Genomic DNA, 17,152 nt, shown 5'->3' on the forward strand with positions numbered 1-17,152 from the left:
TGTCCAATATGTACAAGAATATAACTACTATAATACTGCTCCTATGTACAGGAATATAACTACTATAATACTGCCCCCATGTGCAAGTATATAACTACTATAATACTGTTCCTATGTACAAGAATATAACTACTATAATACTTCCCCTATATACAAGAAAATAACTACTATAATACTGCTCCTATGTACAGGAATATAACTATTATAATACTGCTCCCTATGTGCAAGTATATAACTACTATAATACTGTTCCTATGTACAAGAATATAACTACTATAATACTGCCCCTATATACAAGAAAATAACTTATATAATACTGCTACTATGTACAAGAATATAAATACTATAATACTCCCCCAATGTGCAAGAATATAACTACTATAATACTGACCCTATGTACAAGAAAATAATTACTATAATACTGCCCACTATGTACAAGATAATAACTACTATAATACTGCTCCCTATGTACAAGAATATAACTACTATAATACTGCCCCCTATGTACAAGAAAATAACTACTATAATACTGCTTCCTATGTACAAGAATATAACTACTATAATACTGCTCCTATGTACAAGAATATAACTACTATAATACTGCTCCTATGTACAAGAATATAACAACTATAATACTGCTCCCTATGTACAACAATATAACTAATATAATACTGCTCCAATGTACAAAAATATAGCTACTATAATACAGCCCCTATGTACAAGAATATAGCTACTATAATAATGCCCCATATGTACAAGAATATAACTACTATAATACTGCCCCCTATGTAAAGGAATATAACTACTATCATACTGTCCCCTAAGGACAAGAATATAACTACTATAATATTGCTCCTATGTACAAGAATATAACTACTATAATATTGCTCCCTATGTACAAGAATATAACTACTATAATACTGTCCCCTATGTACAAGAATATAACTACTATAATACTGCTCCTATGTACAGGAATATAACTACTATAATACTGCCCCCCATGTGCAAGTATATAACTACTATAATACTGTTCCTATGTACAAGAATATAACTACTATAATACTTCCCCTATATACAAGAAAATAACTACTATAATACTGCTCCTATGTACAGGAATATAACTATTATAATACTGCTCCCTATGTGCAAGTATATAACTACTATAATACTGTTCCTATGTACAAGAATATAACTACTATAATACTGCCCCTATATACAAGAAAATAACTACTATAATACTGCTACTATGTACAAGAATATAAATACTATAATACTGCACCTATGTGCAAGAATATAACTACTATAATACTGAACCTATATACAAGAAAATAATTACTATAATACTGCCCACTATGTACAAGATAATAACTACTATAATACTGCTCCCTATGTACAAGAATATAACTACTATAATACTGCTCCCTATGTACAAGAATATAACTACTATAATACTGGCCCCTATGTACAAGAAAATAACTACTATAATACTGCTTCCTATGTACAAGAATATAACTACTATAATACTGCTCCCTATGTATAAAAATATAAATACTATAATATTGCCCCCTATGTACAAAAAAATAACTTCTATAATACTGCCCCATATGTACAAGAATATAACTTCTATAATACTGCCCCCTATGTATACGAATATAAATACTATAATTCTGCCCTCTATGTACAAGAAAATAACTACTATAATACTGCTCCCTATGTACAAGAATATAACTACTATAATACTGCTCCCTATGTATAAGAATATAAATACTATAATACTGCCCCCTATGTACAAAAAAATAACTACTATAATACTACCCCTTATGTACAAGAGTATAAGTCTTATAACACTGCTCCTATGTACAAGAATATAACTACTATAATACTGCTTCTATGTTCAAGAATATAAATACTATAATTCTGCCCCCTATGTACAAGAAAATAACTACTATAATACTGCTCCTATGTACAACAATATAACTACTATAATACTGCCCCTATGTACCAGAAAATTACTACTATAATACTGCTATTATGTACAAGAATATAAATACTATAATACTGCCCCCTATGTACAAAAAATAACTACTATAATACTGTCCCCTATGTACAAGAATATAAGTGTTATAATACTGCTCCTATGTACAAGAATATAACTATTATAATACTGCTACTATGTTCAAGAATATAACTACCATAATACTGACCCCTATGTTCAAGAATATAACTATTATAATTAGTGTTGAGCATTCCGATACTGAAATATCGGGTATCGGCCGATATTCGCGGTATCGGAATTCCGATACTTAATTCCGATACTTTTACAATATCGAATACCGGAATCGGAAGTTCCCATAATGCCTGCGCTCTGCCATTTCTCTGAAGGATGACAAGCTGGATGGCAGCGCTCAGCTGCGATCCAGCCTGTCATCAGAATGCCATCCCAGCGTTGGAGAATACTCCTGATTGTTTAAAAGCCGGCGTGCGGTAAAAAGCCGCCTGGTTTGAAACAATCACACAGCCCCATACTGCTTCCCCGCAGCCTCCCACCCCGATCCTCCACTCCCCCCGCCACCTCCCATCCTGATCGTAAGTTAGGACCGGGCGGGGAGTGCAGCACAAAGGAGCAGGGAGCGAAGGACCCGGGCGGGGAAGCCGGCAATGAAAAGACTTCACCGCCGGCTTTCCCGTTCTGTGCTGCGCTTTCCCGCCGGTTATTTCAAATGAACAGCTGAGGTATCAGGTGATGCTGATCAGCTGTTCATTTGAAGTAGCCGCGGTGCCCTCAGAGGGTTCATGTGAGTTCATGCTTGACTGCATTGTATGAACTCACATGAACTTTCCCACGGTCGCACAGGTCAGCCTCACCTCCCAGACCCGTCATGATTGGTGTGTGTGGGTGTCTGTGCGATGTGTGCGGGTGTGTGCGGTGTCTGTGCGATGTCTGCGGGTGTGTACGGTGTCTGTGTGATGTGTGCGGGTGTGCGCGGTGTCTGTGCGATGTGTGCGGGTGTGCACGGTGTCTGTGTGATGTGTGCTGGTGTGTGCGTGCAGGCAGACATAGGCCGATGTGACACTACTACTCCCATCGGCCTATGTCTGTCCCCCGTCCACTCGTGCCAGCAGGATCAGCTCGATGGGAGCAGTAGTTCCCATCAGCCTGATCCTGCTATTTAAATTGCCCTACTGTGTCCCCAATAAATGTTAAATACATGTCATTGGTGGCCAGTGGTTGCCTACAATAAATTAGTTCATACATTACCTGTCCCCGCCGATCGCCACCTAAAATAAAGTAAAAAATAAAAAACTACACCTATACTCACCTAGACACCTAATTCCCCGAAGCCATCGATCTCCTGTAATAAAATATAAAATAATAAACCACAACCTTATCCTTACCCCTCCGTAGCAGTCCACGAGTGTCCCACGAAGATCTCCAGTTCAGAGCAGCCACATAGAATGTGACCGCTCTGAACCGCTGCCGCCGCTAGAATGACGGGGCCGTAAAGCAGCCCCGTCATTGCATAAGCGGGTTCGCCGGAGTTCAGGCAGCGCTGCTCCGGTCAGCTCCTTTACGGCCCTGCTGTATCGTGAGAAATTCCCACGGTACAGCACTGCCGTAAACGAGGTCTCCGGAGCTGCGCTGACTGAATGCACTCCGGTGACCTCAGTCAGTGGCTCCCGCTGCCGGGAGCGGACGTGTTCCCGGCAGCGTGAGCTTACAGCAGCCATGCACAGCTGTCACCATCTCCAGATGTGACAGCTGTGCATGGGAGATCAGCGCAGGAACGTGGACAGGTAACTATTTTTTTTTAGTAAACTAAGAATTTAATAAAATTGTGTGTTTTATTTCAAATAAATTATTTTTTTCTGGGTGTAGTGTGTTTTTTCTTTTTAACACTTTGTAGGTTAGTAATGGGGGTGTCTTATAGACGCCCATCATTACTAACCTGGGCTTCATGGCAGCTGGCGCTGACATGAACCCCAGCCCTATTACCCCCTGCCACCGCACCAGGGCAGCGTGGAAGAGCGAGGCTAAGTGCCAGAATTGGCGCATCCTATGGATGCGCCATTTCTGGGGCGGCTGACGGCTGGTGTTTCTAGCCTGGGAGGGGGCCAATATTCATGGCACCCTTCCTGGGCTATTAATATCAGCCCCCATCTGTCTGCCTAGCCTTTGCTAGCTATTAAAATTGGGGGGACCCCACGTCATTTTTTTGGGGGGGTCCCCCATTTCAATAGCTAGTAAAGGCTAGGTATTCAGCTGGGGGCTGATATTAGTAGTCTGGGAAGCTCCATGGGTATTACCCCCTTCCCAGGCTTCAAACATCTGCCCCAGCCATCTGCTTAACCTCCGCTAGAGACTAAAATTATGGGGGATCTCACGCCAATTTTTTTTTAAAATAAATCCTTTATTTTAACACTAAATGACATTTGAGGAGTTAATAAAGATGCAGTCCCTAAATTATTATTTATTTTTTAATTAATTTTTCCAAAAAATTTTGACGTGGGCTTTGCTATATTTTTGTATGCCAGCCAGGTACAGCATCCAGCTTCTATGAACGCGCCATTTTCCGGGGCGGCTGCGGACTGCAATTTGCAGCGGGGGGGGGCCCAGAAAGCTTGGGCCTCCCTGCCCTGCAGATTCCAGCCCCCAGCTGCCTAGTTGTACCTGGCTGGACACAAAAATAGGGCGAAGCTCCACGTATTTTTTTTTTTAATTATTTCATGAAATTCATGAAATAATAAAGAAAAAAAGGGCTTCCCTATATTGTTGTGTCCGGCCAGGTACAAATAGGCAGCTGGTGGTTGGGGGCAGCCCGTTCCTGCCTGCTGTACCTGGCTGAACACAAATATAGTGCGAAGCCCCACGTCAATTTTTTTTTTATTATTTCAGGAAATTCATGAAATAATTAAAAAAAAATTGACGTGGGGCTGCGTCCTATATTTGTGTCCAGCCAGGTACAGCAGGCAGGAACGGGCTGCCCCCAACCACCAGCTGCCTATTTGTACCTGGCCGGACACAACAATATAGGGAAGCCCTTTTTTTCTTAATTATTTCATGAATTTCATGAAATAATTAAAAAAAAAAATACGTGGGGCTTCGCCCTATTTTTGTGTCCAGCCAGGTACAACTAGGCAGCTGGGGGCTGGAATCTGCAGCGCAATGAGGACCAAGCTTTCTGGGCCCCACCCGCTGCAAATTGCAGTCCGCAGCCGCCCCGGAAAATGGCGCGTTCATAGAAGCGCCATCTTCTGGCGCTGTACCCAACTCATCCAGGGCCCTGGTGCGGTGGCTCACTGGGTAATAAAGGGGTTAAGGCCAGCTTGGCATTATCAGCTGGCCCTAAGCCCGAAATTCATGGGGTCACGCCAATATTAGACATGACCACCATGAATTTCTAGTAAAGTATTTAAAAAAAACACAACACCCAGAATAAAGTCCTTTAATTGAAATAAACACACAATTCTTTATTGTTCTAAATTAAACCATACTTACCATCACGCCCATTCCAGCTGAAGCCAACGATCTCCTGCAATAAAAGAAAAATAATAAAGCAACCTCATCCTTACCTTTCCATGGATCCCACGACAGCTTCAGCTCTGCTACATCGAGATGACAGGCTGGACCGCAGCAGAACGCTGCCATCCAGCCTGTCATCCCGCAGACACTGAGAAGTGCAGGCATGCTTGTGCTCCTCAGTGTCTCTCTGTGACGGCATAAAGATGAGCCGAGTTCATGTCCAATGAACTCAGCTCACCTCATGCACGTCACTGACAGCATGGGAAAATTCTCCTGCACTCAGCGCTTCAGCGTGAGAATTCTCCCACGCTGTCAGTGATGTGCATGAGGTGAGCTGAGTTCATTGTCGGCTCATCTGGATGCCGTCACAGCGAGACACTGAGGAGCGCAAGCATGCCTGCGCTTCTCAGTGTCTGCGGGATGACAGGCTGGATGGCAGCTTTCTGCTGCGATCCAGCCTGTCATCTCGATGTAGCAGAGCTGAAGCTGTCGTGGGATCCATGGAAAGGTAAGGATGAGGTTGCTTTATTATTTTTCTTTTATTGCAGGAGATCGTTGGCTTCAGCTGGAATGGGCGTGACGGTAAGTATGGTTTAATTTAGAACAATAAAGAATTGTGTGTTTATTTCAATTAAAGGACTTTATTCTGGGTGTTTGTGTTTTTTTTTTAACTTTGACTATGTGGTTAGTAATGGGGGTGTCTTATAGACGCCTCTCCATTACTAACCTGGGCTTGATGTCAGCTGGCATTATAAGCTGACATCAACCCCAGCCCTATTACCCCACTGCCACCGCTACAGGGCAGTGGGAAGAGCGAGGCTAAGTGCCAGAATTGGTGCGTCCTATGTATGCGCCATTTCTGGGGCGGCTGACGGCTGGTGTTTCTAGCCTGGGAGGGGGCCAATATTCATGGCACCCTTCCTGGGCTATTAATATCAGCCCCTAGCTGTCTGCCTAGCCTTTGCTAGCTATTAAAATAGGGGGGACCCCACGTCATTTTTTTGAGGGGGTCCCCCATTTTAATAGCTAGTAAAGGCTAGGTATTCAGCTGGGGGCTGATATTAGTAGCCTGGGAAGCTCCGTGGATATTACCCCCTTCCCAGGCTTCAAACATCTGCCCCAGTCGTCTGCTTAACCTCCGCTAGAGACTAAAATTACGGGGAACCCCACGCCAATTTTTTTTAAAATAAATCCTTTATTTTAACAATAAATGACAAGTACAGTAATCAACACTATCACTGTACTTCTTATAAATGTGACTGACATGTTTCTATCTATCTAATCTACGTGTGATGATCTATTCTTTCTGTTATAAATTGTCGGGTACCGGTGTATGCCGCTGATGAATTGCCGGCTTTTCGCGTAATACATTCTACATTATTCTTAGTTGTTTTACTTCATGTAGAATTAACCTACAAGGAAAGAAAGGGTTTATTTTCATTCCGATATTAGTGTCCCATTGACTTGCATTGGTTTCCGGTATCGGAATCGGCGATATCCGATACTTTTTGAGTATCGGTCCGATCCAATCCGATACGATATTTCCTGATATCTGAAGGTATCGCTCAACACTAATTATAATACTGCTTCCTATGTAAAGGAATATAACTCCTATAATACTGCTCCTATGTACAATAATATAACTACTATAATACAGCCCCTATGTACAAGAATATAACTTCTATAATACTGCCCCCTTTCTACAAGAATATAACTATTATAATACTGCCCCCTATGTAAAGGAATATAACTACTATAATACTGTCCCCTATGGACAAGAATATAACTACTATAATACTGCTCCTATGTACAAGAATATAACTACTATAATACTGCGCCCTATGTACAAGAATATAACTACTATAATATTGCTCCCTATGTACAAGAATATAACTACTATAATACTGCCCCCTATGTAAAGGAATATAACTACAATAATACTGTCCCCTATGGACAAGAATATAACTACTATAATACTGCTCCTATGTACAAGAATATAACTACTATAATACTGCTCCTATGTACAAGAATATAACTACTATAATATTGCTCCCTATGTACAAGAATATAACTACTATAATACTGCCCCCTATGTAAAGGAGTATAACTACAATAATACTGTCCCCTATGGACAAGAATATAACTACTATAATACTGCTCCTATGTACAAGAATATAACTACTATAATACTGCTCCTATGTACAAGAATATAACTACTATAATACTGCTCCTATGTACAAGAATATAAATTCTATAATACTGCCTCTATGTACAAGAAAATAACTACTATAATACTGCTACTATGTACATAAATATAAATACTATAATACTGCCCCTTTGTACAAAAAAATAACTACTATAATACTGCCCCCTATGAACATGAATATAATTCTTATAATACTGCTCCTATGTACAAGAATATAACTACTATAATACTGCCCCTATGTACAAGAAAATATCTACTATAATACTGCTCCTATACAAGATTCTAACTACTATAATGCTGCACCCTATGTACAAGAAAATAACTACTATAATACTGCTCCCTATGTACAAGAATATAACTACTATAATACTGCCCCCTATGTACAAGAAAATAACTACTATAATACTGCTCCCTATGTATAAGAATATAAGTACTATAATACTGCCCCTATGTACAAAAAAATAACTAATATACTACTGTCCCCTATGTGCAAGAATAAAAGTCTTATAATACTGCTCCTATGTACAAGAATATAACTACTATAATACTGCTTCTATGTTCAAGAATATAACTACTATAATACTGCCCCCTATGTACAGGAAAATAACTACTATAATACTGCTCCTATATACAAGAATATAACTACTATAATACTGCCCCCTATGTACAGGAAAATAACTACTATAATACTGCTCCTATATACAAGTATATAACTACTATAATACTGCCCCTATGTACAAGAATATAACTACAATAATACTGCTCCTATGTACAGGAATATAACTATTATAATACTGCTCACTATGTTCAAGAATATAACTACTATAATATTGCCCCCTATGTACAAGAATATAACTGCTATAATACTGCTCCCTATGTACAAGAATATAACTACTATAATACTGCCCCCTATGTACTAGAATATAACTACTATAATACTGCTCCTATGTACTAGATTATAACTACTATTATACTCTCCCCTATGTACAAGAATATAACTACTATAATATTGCTCCTATGTACAATAAAATAACTAATATAATACTGCTCCTATGTACAAAAAAAAACCTACTATAATTCTGCCCCCTATGTACAAGAATATAAGTTATATAATACTGCTCCTATGTACAAGAATATAACTACTATAATACTGACCCCTAGGTTCAAGAATATAACTCCTATTATACTGCTCCAATGTACAAGAATATAACTACTATATTACAGCCCCTATGTACAAGAATATAGCTTCTATAATATTGCCCCCTATGTACAAGAATATAACTATTATAATACTGCCCCCTATGTAAAGGAATATAACTTCTAAAATACTGTCCCCTATGGACAAGAATATAACTACTATAATACTGCTCCTATGTACAAGAATATAACTACTATAATATTGCTCCCTATGTACAAAAATATAACTACTATAATACTGTCCCCTATGTACAAGAAAATAACTACTATAATACTGCTCCTATGTACAAGAATATAACTATTATGATACTGATCCTTATGAACGAGAATATAACTACTATAATACTGCCCCCTATGTACAAAAAAATAACTACTATAATACTGTCCCCTATGTACAAGAAAATAACTACTATAATACTGCTCCTATACAAGAATATAACTACTATAATACTGCACCCTATGCACAAGAAAATAACTACTAGAATACTGCTCCCGATGTACAAGAATATAACTACTATAATACTGTCCCCTATGTACAAGAAAATAACTACTATAATACTCCTCCCTATGTACAAGAATATAACTACTATAATACTGCCCCCTATGTACAAAAAAATATCTACTATACTACTGTCCCCTATGTACAAGAATATAAGTCTTATAAAACTGCTCTTATGTACAAGAATATAACTACTATAATACTGCTTCTATGTTCAATAATATAACTACTATAATACTGCCCCCTATGTACAGCAAAATAACTACTATAATACTGCTCCTATGTAGAAGAATATAACTACTATAATACTGTCCTCTATGTACAAGAATATAACAACTATATTACTGCTCCCTAGGTACAAGAATATATATACTATAATACTGCTCCTATGTACAAGAGTATAACTACTATAATACTGCCCCCTATGTACAAGAATATAACTACTATAATACTGCCCCCTATGTACAAGAATACAACTACTATAATATTGCCCCCTATGTACAAAAAAATATCTACTATACTACTGTCCCCTATGTACAAGAATATAAGTCTTATAAAACTGCTCCGATGTACAAGAATATAACTACTATAATACTGCTTCTATGTTCAATAATATAACTACTATAATACTGCCCCCTATGTACAGCAAAATAACTACTATAATACTGCTCCTATGTAGAAGAATATAACTACTATAATACTGTCCTCTATGTACAAGAATATAACAACTATATTACTGCTCCCTAGGTACAAGAATATCAAAACTATAATACTGCTCCTATGTACAAGAGTATAACTACTATAATACTGCCCCCTATGTACAAGAATATAACTACTATAATACTGCCCCCTATGTACAAGAATATAACTACTATAATACTGCTCCCTATGTTCAATAATATAACTACTATAATACTGCCCCCTATGTGCAAGAATATAACTGCTATAATACTGCTCCCTATGTACAAGAATATAACTACTATAATACTGCCCCCTATGTACTAGAATATAACTACTATAATACTGCTCCTATGTACAAGATTATAACTACTATAATACTCTCCCCTATGTACAAGAATATAACTACTATAATATTGCCCCTATGTACAAGAATATAACTACTATAATACTGCTCCTATGTACAAGAATATAACTACTATAATACTGCCGCTATGTACAAAAAAATAACTACTATATTACTGCTACTATGTAAAGGAATATAAATACTATAATACTGACCCCTATGTACAAGAATATAACTAATATATTACTGCACCCTATGTACAAGAATATATCTACCATAATACTGCTCCCTATGTACAAGAATACAAATACTATAATACTGCCCCCTATGTACAAAAAAATAACTACTATAATACTGCCCCCTATGTACATGAATATAAGTCTTTTAATACTGCTCCTATGTACAAGAATATAACTACTATTATACTGCTTCTAAGTTCAAGAATATAACTACTATAATACTGCCCCCTATGTACAAGAAAATAACTACTATAATACTGCTCCTATGTACAAGAGTATAACTACTATAATACTGCCCCCTATGTACAAGAATATAACTACTATATTACAGCTCCCTATGTACAAGAATATAACTACTGTAATACTGTCCCCTATGTACAAGATTATAACTACTATAATACTTCTCCTATGTACAAGAATATAACTATTATAATACTGCCCCCTATGTACAAGAATATAACTACTATAATACTCTCCCCTATGTACAAGAATGTAACTACTATAATATTGCTCCTATGTACAAGAATATAACTACTATAATACTGCCCCTATGTATAAGAATATATCTAATAAAATGCTGCCCTTATGTACAAGAATATAACAACTATAATACTGCTCCTATGTGCAAGAATATAACAACTATAAAACTGGTCATATGTGCAAGAATATAACTATTTTAATACTGCTCCCTATATACAAGAATATAACTACTATAATACTGCCGCCTATGTACATGAATATAACTGCAATAATACTGCTCCCTATGTACAAGAATATAAATGCTATAATACTGCCCCTTATGTTCTAGAATATAACTCCTATAATACTGCTCCCATGTACAAGATTATAACTACTATAATACTCTCCCCTATGTACAAGAATATAACTACTATAATACTGCCCCTATGTACAAGACTATAACTACTATAATACTGCTCCTATGTACAAGAATATAACTACTATAATATTGCTTGTATGTTCAAGAATATAACTACTATAATACTGCTCCTGTGTACAAGAATATAACTACTATAAAATTGCTTGTATGTTCAAGAATATAACTACTATAATACTGCTTCTATGTACAAGAATATAACTACTATAATATTGATACCTATGTACAAGAATATAACTACTATAATACTGTCCCCTATGTACAAAAATATAACTACTGTAATACTACCCCTATGTACAAGAATATAACTATTATAATACTGCTCCCTATGTACAAGAATATAACTACTATAATACTGCTTCTATGTACAAGAATATAACTACTATAATATTGATACCTATGTACAAGAATATACCTACTATAATACTGCCCCCTATGTACAAGAATATAACTACTATAATACTGCCCCTATGTACAAGAATATAACTAATATAATACTGCTCCTATGTACAAGAATATAACTACTATAATATTGCTTGTATGTTCAAGAATATAACTACTATAATACTGCTCCTGTGTACAAGAATATAACTACTATAATATTGCTTGTATGTTCAAGAATATAACTACTATAATACTGCTTCTATGTACAAGAATATAACTACTATAATATTGATGCCTATGTACAAGAATATAACTACTATAATACTGTCCGCTATGTACAAAAATATAACTACTATAATACTGCCCCTATGTACAAGAAAATAACTACTATAATACTGCTATTATGTACAAGAATATGAATACTATAATACTGCCCCCTATGTACAAAAAATAACTACTATAATACTGCCCCCTATGAACAAGAATATAAGTCTTATAATACTGCTCCTATGTAAAGAATATAACTACTATAATACTGCTCCCTATGTACAAGAAAATAACTACTATAATACTGCTCCAATGTACAAGAATATAACTACTATATTACAGCTCCCTATGTACAAGAATAGAACTACTGTAATACTGTCCCCTATGTACAAGATTATAACTACTATAATACCGCTCCTATGTACAAGAATATAACTATTATAATACTGCTCCCTATGTACAAGAATATAACTACTATAATACTGCCCCCTATGTACAACAATATAACTGCTATAATATTGTTCCCTATGTACAAGTATATAACTACTATAATACTGCCCCCTATGTACTAGAATATAACTACTATAATACTGCTCCTATGTACAAGATTATAACTACTATAATACTCTCCACTATGTACAAGAATATAACTACAATAATACTGCTCCTATGTACCAGAATATAACTGCTATAATACTGCTCCTATGTGCAAGAATATAACTACTATAATACTGCCCCTATGTATAAGAATATATCTAATAAAATGCTGCCCTTAGGTACAAGAATATAACAACTATCATACTGCTCCTATGTACAAGAATATAAAAACTATAAAACTGCTCCTATGTACAAGAATATAACTACTATAATACTGTGTACTATGTACAAGAATATAACTACTATAATAATGCTCCTATGTACAAGAATATAACTACTATAATAATGTTCCTATGTACAAGAATATATCTACTATAATACTGTCTACTATGAACAAGAATTAAACTACTATAATACTGCCCCCTATGTACACTAATATAACTACTATAATACTGCCCCTATCTACAAGAATATACCTACTATAATACTGCCCCCTATGTACAAGAATATAACTACTATAATACTGCACCTGTGTACAAGAATATAACTACTAAAATATTGCTTGTATGTTCAAGAATATAACTACTATAATACTGCTTCTATGTACAAGAATATAACTACTATAATATTGATCCCTATGTACAAGAATATAACTAGTATAATACTGTCCCCTATGTTCAAAAATATAACTACTATAATACTGCTCCTATGTACAAGAATATAACTACTATAATACTGCCCCCTATGTACAAGAATATAACTACTATAATACTGCTCCTATGTACAAGAATATAACTACTATAATACTGCCCCTATGTACAAGAATATAACTACTATAATACTGATCCTATGTACAAGAATATAACTACCATAATACTGCCCCTATGTACAAGAAAATTACTACTATAATACTGCTACTATGTACAAGAATATAAATACTATAGTACTGCCCCTATGTACAGGAATATAACTACTATAATACTGCCCCCTATGTACAAGAATATAAGTCTTATAATACTGCTCCTATGTACAAGAAAATAACTACTATAATACTGCTTCTATGTTCAAGAATATAACTACTATAATACTGACCCCTATGTACAAGAAAATTACTACTATAATACTGCTCCTATGTACAAGAATATAATTACTATAATACTGCCCCCTATGTTCAAGAGTATAAATACTATAATACTGCCCCCTATGTACAAGAATATAACTGCTATAATACTGCTCCCTATGTACAAGAATATAACTACTATAATACTGCCCCCTATGTACTAGAATATAACTACTATAATACTGCTCCTATGTACAAGATTATAACTACTATAATACTCTCCCCTATGTACTAGAATATAACTACTCTAATATTGCCCCTACGTACAAGAATAAAACTACTATAATACTGCCCCTATGTACAGGAATATAACTATTATAATACTGCTCCCTATGTACAAGAATATTACTACTATAATACTGCTACTATGTACAAGAATATAAATACTATAGTACTGCCCCTATGTACAGGAATATAACTACTATAATACTGCCCCCTATGTACAAGAATATAAGTCTTATAATACTGCTCCTATGTACAAGAAAATAACTACTATAATACTGCTTCTATGTTCAAGAATATAACTACTATAATACTGACCCCTATGTACAAGAAAATTACTACTATAATACTGCTCCTATGTACAAGAATATAATTACTATAATACTGCCCCCTATGTTCAAGAGTATAAATACTATAATACTGCCCCCTATGTACAAGAATATAACTGCTATAATACTGCTCCCTATGTACAAGAATATAACTACTATAATACTGCCCCCTATGTACTAGAATATAACTACTATAATACTGCTCCTATGTACAAGATTATAACTACTATAATACTCTCCCCTATGTACTAGAATATAACTACTATAATATTGCCCCTACGTACAAGAATAAAACTACTATAATACTGCCCCTATGTACAGGAATATAACTATTATAATACTGCTCCCTATGTACAAGAATATAACTACTATAATACGGCCCCCATGTACAAGAATATAACTGCTATAATACTGCTCATATGAACAAGAATATATATAATATAATACTGTCTCCTATCTATAAGAATATAACTACTATAATACTGCCCCCTATGTACAAGAATATAACTACTATAATACTGCTCCTATGTACAAGAATATAACTACTATAATACTGCCCCCTATGTACAAGAATATAACTACTATAATAATGCCCCCTATGTATACGAATATAAATACTATAATACTGCCCTCTATGTACAAGAAAATAACTACTATAATACTGCTCCCTATGTACAAGAATATAACTACTATAATACGGCCCCCATGTACAAGAATACAACTGCTATAATACTGCCACCTATGTACAAGAATATAACTACTATAATACTGCTCCTATGTACAAGAATATAACTACTATAAAACTGCTCCTATGTACAAGAATATAACAACTAAAATACTGCTTCCTATGTACAAAAATATAACTACTATAATACAGCCCCTATGTACAAGAATATAACTACTATAATACTGCCCCTATGTTCAGGAATATAACTACTATAATACTGCCCTCTATGTAAAGGAATATAACTACTATAATACTGTCCCCTATGGACAAGAATATAACTACTATAATAATGCCCCTATGTACAAGAATATAACTACTATAATATTGCTCCCTATGTACAAGAAAATAACTACTATAATACTGTCCCCTATGTACAAGAATATAACTTCTATAATACTGCTCCTATGTACAGGAATATAACTATTATAATACTGCCACTATGAACAAGAATATAACTACTATAATACTGCTCCTATGTACAAGAATAAAACTAATATAATAATGCCCCCTATGTACAAGAATACAAATTCTATAATACTGCCCCTACGTACAAGAATATAACTACTATAATACTGACCTTATGTACAAGAAAATAATTACTATAATACTGCCCTCTATGTACAAAAAAAAAACTACTATAATAGTGATCCCTATGTATAAAAATATAAATACTATAATACTGCCCCCTATGTAAAAAAAAATATCTTCTATAATACTGCCCCCTATGTACAAGAACATAACTACTATAATACTGCCCCCTATGTATATGAATATAAATACTATAATACTGCCCTATATGTACAAGAAAATAACTACTATAATACTGCTCCCAATGTACAAGAATATAACTACTATAATACTGCTCCCTATGTACAACAAAATAACTACTATAATACTGCTCCTATGTACAAGATTATAACTACTATAAAACTCTCCCCTATGTACAAGAAAATAACTACTATAATACTGCCCCTATGTACAAGAATATAACTACTATAATACTGCTCCTATGTACAGGAATATAACCATTATAATACTGCTCCCTATGTACAAGAATATAACTACTATAATACTGACCCTATATACAAGAAAGTAACTACTATAATACTGCTACTATGTATAAGAATATAAATACTATAATACTGCCCCTATATGCAAGAATATAACTACTATAATACTGACCCTATGTACAAGAAAATAATTACTATAAAGCTGCCCACTATGTACAGGAAAATAACTACTATAATACTGCTCCCTATGTCAAGAATATAACTACTATAATACTGCCCCCTATGTACAAGAAAATAACTACTATAATACTGCTTCCTATGTACAAGAATATAACTACTATAATACTGCTCCCTATGTATAAAAATATAATTACTATAATACTGCTTCTATGTTCAAGAATATAAATACTATATTTCTGCCCCCTATGTACAAGAAAATAACTACTATAATACTGCTCCTATGTACAAGAATATAACTACTATAATACTCCTCCCTATGTACAAGAATATAACTAATATAATACTGCCCCCTATGTACTAGAATATAACTACTATAATACTGCTCCTATATACAAGATTATAACCACTATAATACTCTCCCCTATGTACAAGAATATAACTACTATAATACTGCTCCTATGTACTAGAAAATAACTACTATAACACTGCACGCTATGTACAAGAATATAACTACTATAATACAGCCCCTATGTACAAGAATATAACTACTATAATACTGCCCCCTATGTAAAGGAATATAACTACTATAATACTGTTCCCTATGGACAAGAATATAACTACTATAATACTGCTCCTATGTACAAGAATATAACTATTATAATACTGTTCCCTATGGACAAGAATATAACTGCTATAATACTGCTCCCTATGTACAAGAATATAACTACTATAATA

At 35.0% G+C, this 17,152-nt stretch overlaps 1 protein-coding gene across 1 annotated transcript in view; it reads left to right on the forward strand.

Moving 5' to 3' along the window:
• Positions 1 to 17,152, forward strand: part of LOC141165455 (alpha-2,8-sialyltransferase 8F-like) — a 589,715-nt gene that overhangs the window by 389,120 nt on the left and 183,443 nt on the right. The window lies entirely within an intron of this gene.

The sequence above is a fragment of the Phyllobates terribilis genome, unplaced genomic scaffold (assembly GCF_046119375.1).
Source record: "Phyllobates terribilis strain yellow unplaced genomic scaffold, ASM4611937v1 Scaffold_11__3_contigs__length_659146591, whole genome shotgun sequence".
Classification (NCBI taxonomy): Eukaryota; Metazoa; Chordata; class Amphibia; order Anura; family Dendrobatidae; genus Phyllobates; species Phyllobates terribilis.